The 5,736-nt window shown below is 43.4% G+C and overlaps 1 protein-coding gene and 1 long non-coding RNA gene across 5 annotated transcripts in view; one reads left to right on the top strand and one right to left on the bottom strand.

The window, feature by feature from the left end:
- LOC139027782 (uncharacterized) overlaps positions 1 to 5,736 on the top strand; it is a 663,342-nt gene that overhangs the window by 59,233 nt on the left and 598,373 nt on the right. The window lies entirely within an intron of this gene.
- Positions 1 to 5,736, bottom strand: part of nrxn2a (neurexin 2a) — a 365,106-nt gene that overhangs the window by 135,565 nt on the left and 223,805 nt on the right. The gene's annotated exons all lie outside the window — the stretch shown is intronic.

Raw genomic sequence — 5,736 nt, 5'->3', positions numbered from 1 at the left:
ACCTACCCTTACCACCTGGGGGCAGCCCGTCAGGAAGTCCAGGATCCAGTTGCAGAGGGAGGTGTTTAGTCCCAGAGTCCTCAGCTTAGTGATGAGCTTTGAGGGCACTATGGTGTTGAACGCTGAGCTGTAGTCAATGAATAGCATTCTCACATAGGCGTTCCTTTTGTCCAGGTGGGAAAGGGCAGTGTGGAGTGCAATAGAGATTGTATCATCTGTGGATCTGTTGGGGCGGTAGGCAAATTGGAGTGGGTCTAGGGTTTCTGGGATGATGGTGTTGATGTGAGCCATGAGTAGCCTTTCAAAGCACTTCATGGCTACAGACGTGAGTGCTATGGGTTGGTAGTCATTTAGGCAGGTTGCCTTTGTGTTCTTGGGCACAGGGACTATGGTGGTCTGCTTGAAACATGCTGGTATTACAGACTCAATCAGGGACATGTTGAAAATGTCAGTGAAGACACCTGCCAGTTGGTCAGCACATGCCCGGAGCACACGTCCTGGTAATCCATCTGGCCCCGCAGCCTTGTGTATGTTGACCTGTTTAAAGGTCTWACTCATGTCGGCTATGGAGAGCGTSATCACACAGTCGTCCGGAACAGCTGATGCTCTCATGCATGCCTCCGTGTTGCTTGCCTCGAAGCGAGCATAGAAGTAGTTTATCTAGTCTGTTAGGCTCGTGTCACTGGGTAGCTCTCGACTGTGCTTCCCTTTGTAGTCTGTAATGGTTTACAAGCCCTGCCACATCCGACGAGCGCCAGAGCCAGTGTAGTATGACTCGATCTTAGTCCTGTATTGACCCTTTACCTGTTTGATGGTTCGTCGGGGGGCATAGCGGGGTTTCCTATAAGCTTCCGGGTTAAAGTCCCGCTCCTTGAAAGCAGCAGCTCTAGCCTTCAGATCAGTGCGGATGCTGCCTGTAATCCATGGCTTCTGGTTGGGGTATGTACGTACAGTCACTGTGGGGACGARGTCACCACAGGTAACCAATGGTTACCCGGACTATTTACATTGTGTGCCCCTCCCCAACCCCTCTTTTACGCTGCTGCTACTCTCTGTTTATCTCATATGCATAGTCACTTTAACCATACATCCATGTACATACTACCTCAATAAGCCTGACTAACCGGTGTCTGTATATGCCTTGCTACTCTTATTTTCAAATATATTTTTACTGTTGTTTTATTTCTTTACACACACACACACACACACACCACACACACACACACACCCACACACACACAACACACACACACACACACACCACACACACACACACACACACACCACACACACACACAACCAACACACACAGCACACACACACACACACACACACCTTCGCATATGAAGCCTGTGAGCTATGTACGATACGAGCGTTGTGAGTGACCGCTTGTACGAGATCTTCATTTCTTGGCAATTTCTCGCATGATAGCCTTCATTTCTCAGAACAAGATAGACTGACGAGTTTCAGAAGAAAGTTCTTTGTTTCTGGCCATTTTGAGCCTGTAATCGAACCCACAAATACTGATGCTCCAGATACTCAACTAGTCTAAAGAAGGACAGTTTAATTGCTTCTTTAATCATCACAAAAACTTTTTAGCTGTGCTAACATAATTGACAAAGGGTTTTCTATATATCAATTAGCCTTTTAAAATGATAAACATGGATTAAGCTACACAACGTGCCATTGGAACACAGGAGTGATGGTTGCTGATAATTGGGCTCTTTCCTCCTATGTAGATATTCCATTAAAATCTGCCGTTTCAGCTTCAATAGTCATTTATACACTTTTTTTCTGATCAATTTGATGTTATTTAACGCCACAAAAAAATAGCTTTTCTTTAAAAAACAGGACATTTCTAAGTGACCCCAACTTTTTGAATATTTATGAACTCCTTCAAAACTGTTGGTAACGCATTCCTCATGAAGCTGGTTGAGAGACTGCCTAAAGTGTGCAAAGCTGTCATCAAGGTGAAGGGTGGCTACTTTGAAGAATCTAAAATATAAATTAGAATTATATTTGTTTAACACRTTTTTGGTTCCTACATGATTCCATATGTGTTATTTCATCATTTTGATGTCTTCACTATTATTCTACAAAGTAGAAAATAGTACAAATAAAGAAAAACCCTTCAATGAGTAGGTGTGTCCAAACTTTTGACTGGTAGTGTATGTACTGCCTCAATCACGCTCAGAAACTCATACATAAGTACATTTTATGACAATATGTACTGAAACAAGATTTCCTTTGTGCAGACATAGCAGACATTTGTAGTGTCCGGTAGGCATTGCAAATGAGGATTTGCTTTCAACTGATCAGGGAAGACAATGTGTAAGGTAATGATGTAGGTAGGCCTACAGCAAGCTGTGGCTAGTACACACAAACTGTAGCATGTAAAACCATACTACCTTATCTAAACAGAATGGTTAAACGGCAGTATCCTAGCCGCTACAACAGAACAACATGTTTTTTTTGCCAACCAAACAACAGTTGCCTATTCCTGTTTGCATTATTAACAACCATTTACTGTTTTATTCCTTCATCTATGGAACTCTTTTGTTCTTCATGAGGCACAATGCCCTCTAACATAGACAGACCAGGCTGCCAGGCAGGCAGCAATAACACAGACAGACCAGGCTGTCAGGCAGGCAGCAATAACAATCTGAACAGCAGAGACTTAGAGCAGAGCAGAGTAGAGCAGCATTGATGTTTCTCAGCCACCAGTGTGTTGAGCTGCACAGCAGGTCTGCATTATGTGCCATTAGCAGAGATGAGAGGGGCATGCCGAATCCCACACATTTGTGATGAAGAGGCTRGCTGAGAGAGAGGGYAGAGAGAGAGAGGGACAGAGCACACCTGGATTCCTGCTCAGGATGGAGAGATGGGAGCGGGAGAGGGGGATGATGAAATCGACCGAAAAACAATGAGAAAACAACCAACCACAATGCACCATCATTGAATTGTACAAACACAGAACGTATGTGTAAAAACACACATTATCACACACGCACTCCTCCGCACACCCCCACCAGGGGAGTCTCCTCACAGGAYGAAGGGGAAGACCATCCTACTCAGTGAATTTAATTTGYAAAAAAATTGTGGAACATTTAAAAAGTGATCCTTTTTAGATAAAACTGTAATAAATATATTCACGTCACCAAATAACTGATTAAAACACGCTGTTTTGCAAGGAAGGTCAATACATTGACTTCAATACAAAACCTAGGAGGCTCATGGTTCTCACCCCCTTCCATAMACTTACACAGTAATTATGACGACTTCCAGAGCTTTTGGAGCATAAACTGACATGTTGTTCATCCAATCAAAGGATCAGAGAATGAATCTAGTACTGAAAGCATAAGCTACAGCTAGCTAACACTGCAGTGCATAAAATGTGGTGAGCAGTTGACAAAGCGAGAGAAAGACAATAGATCAACAGTTTTGAACAAATGTATTTATTATAAAAATGAAGGAGAAGCAGCAGAGATATATATATTTTTTTTTTTAAATCTTCCACTTTCACTTATGCTAGCTAATACAGCTAATTTAGCCTACTCAACAACCTGACTCAAACAGAGAGGATTGATGCGTTATGTTAACTAGCTGGCTAAGACTAAACAACACTCCAACTCTTCCAAGTCAAGGTAAGCTTTGTATTCATTTATTGCCTCTGGGGCCCTGGCTGGTGTAACTACTAAACAGCTTGCTGTAGACTGTACTGCATGATTGTACTGTACACATGGATTGGATTGTGGGTTTACTAATGTGTTAGTTCTAGAAGCTATGTTGACAATGACGTTAACTTGGTGACAAAAATGTAGGCTGTGTGTAGCGGATAGCGGTTATGGAATGAAGGTTTGGCTTGGAGAGGTTTTTTCACCTGTGTTGTGCACTGAAGTCTACAAGCAAAGGGAAAATGTGAGAGGAGGAGAGCACGAGGATGTGATGATGCTGTTTGTATGGCTGCTATGAAAGTGAACATGTCAGAGCAAAAACCAAGTCATGAGGTCGAAGGAATTGTCTGTAGAGCACCGAAAAGGATTGTGTCATGGGACCAGATCTGGGGAAGGGTACCCCAAAACATGTCTGCAGCATGAAGTCCCCAAGAACAAGTGGCCTCCATCATTCTTAATATAAGGACGTTTGGAAACCACCAAGACTCTTCCTAGTGTGGCGCCCAGGCCAAAACTGAACGAATTGGGGAGAAGGGCCTTGGTGATCAAGAAACCCAATGTCACTCTGACAGAGCTCGCAGAGTTCCTCTGTGGGAGATGCGCGAACCTTCAAGAAGGAACCATCTTGCAGCATCCACCCATCAGGCCCTTTTATGGTAGAGTGGCCAGACCAGAAGCCACTCCTCAGTAAAGGGCCACAGTCACTTGGAGTTTGTTAAAAGGAACTTAAGGAGTCAGACCATGACACCAAGATCCTCCTGGTCTGATTGAAACAAGATTGAACTCTTTGCCTGAATGCCAAGCATCACGTCTGGAGGAAACATGGCACATCCCTATGGGTGAAAGCCATGGTGGTGGCAGCATTATGCTGTGGGGATGCTTTTCAGCGGCAGGGACTGGGAGACTAGTCAGGATTGAGGGGAAACGATTACAGAACAAAGTACAGCGAGATCCTTGATGAAAACCTGCTCCAGAGTGGCTCAGGACCTCAGACTGGGGCAAGGTTCCACCTTCCAACAGGACATGACCCTAAGCACACGCCAAGACAACGCAGGAGTGACTTCGGGACAAATCTCTGAATGTCCTTCAGTGACCAGCCAGAGCCGAACTTGAACCCGTCGAACATCTCTGGAGAGACCTGAAATAGCTGTGCAGCGATGCTCCCAGCCAACCTGACAGAGCTTTGAGAGGAGCTGTGTTGAAGAATGGGAGAACTCCATAAATTACAGGTGTGCCCAGCTTGTAGCGTCATACCCAAGAAGACTCAAGGCTGTTAATCGCTGAAAAGGTAAAGAGAAATGGTCTGAAATTCTATGTAAATGTATTTCCGTATTTCTTTATACATTTGCAAACATATCTAAAAACCTGTTTTTTGCTTTGTCATTATTGGGTATTGTGTGTAGATTGGAATTGATTATTTCCTCATCAATCAACTTTAGAATAGGCTGTACATACAAATGTGGAAAAATATAGGCTAGGTTTTAGCACCTCATGATGGGTATATGGAAAATTTGAGTATCATGTAGTAGCCTACCTATTGATGTTACATTGAGCTGGGTGAATGGAATATGAATGAGTCATCGAACATGCTGTTAATAGAAATAAAGACAATCTCATAAAAATAAACCGTCCTCCCTAGTCTTAACGGCACCGACTGCCACTGACAGGCAGGCAGAAAGTTTTCGCACACACACAAGTTTGTGACCCTGTAATCAGAGGCATCAAAGCTTTCCTGAACACATCATACCTCTATAACCCATTCATGCATTAACATTATCTGGAATATATAAAGAAGGAACAGTTACACTAAGCTCAGTTCTTTAGTATGTCCAAGTTGATCTGCCTTGAGAGTCATGAGACGCTTACATCACACTATCACACCCGCCACTCGTTACTATACTCAGTAAAAGGGCCCGCTATATTTCATGTATTAAACAATTACTACAGTAGGGTTCATGATTACAGAACAAAGGCTGCCGAAAATCAATCACTTCTCACCTGAGCCATTACTTTAACTACTGCACATGAACAAGGTAAAGTCATAGTAAGATGATACACCGGC

The sequence above is a fragment of the Salvelinus sp. IW2-2015 genome, linkage group LG5, assembly GCF_002910315.2.
Source record: "Salvelinus sp. IW2-2015 linkage group LG5, ASM291031v2, whole genome shotgun sequence".
Lineage (NCBI taxonomy): Eukaryota > Metazoa > Chordata > Actinopteri > Salmoniformes > Salmonidae > Salvelinus > Salvelinus sp. IW2-2015.
This window is presented reverse-complemented; position numbering and strand designations above follow the sequence as displayed.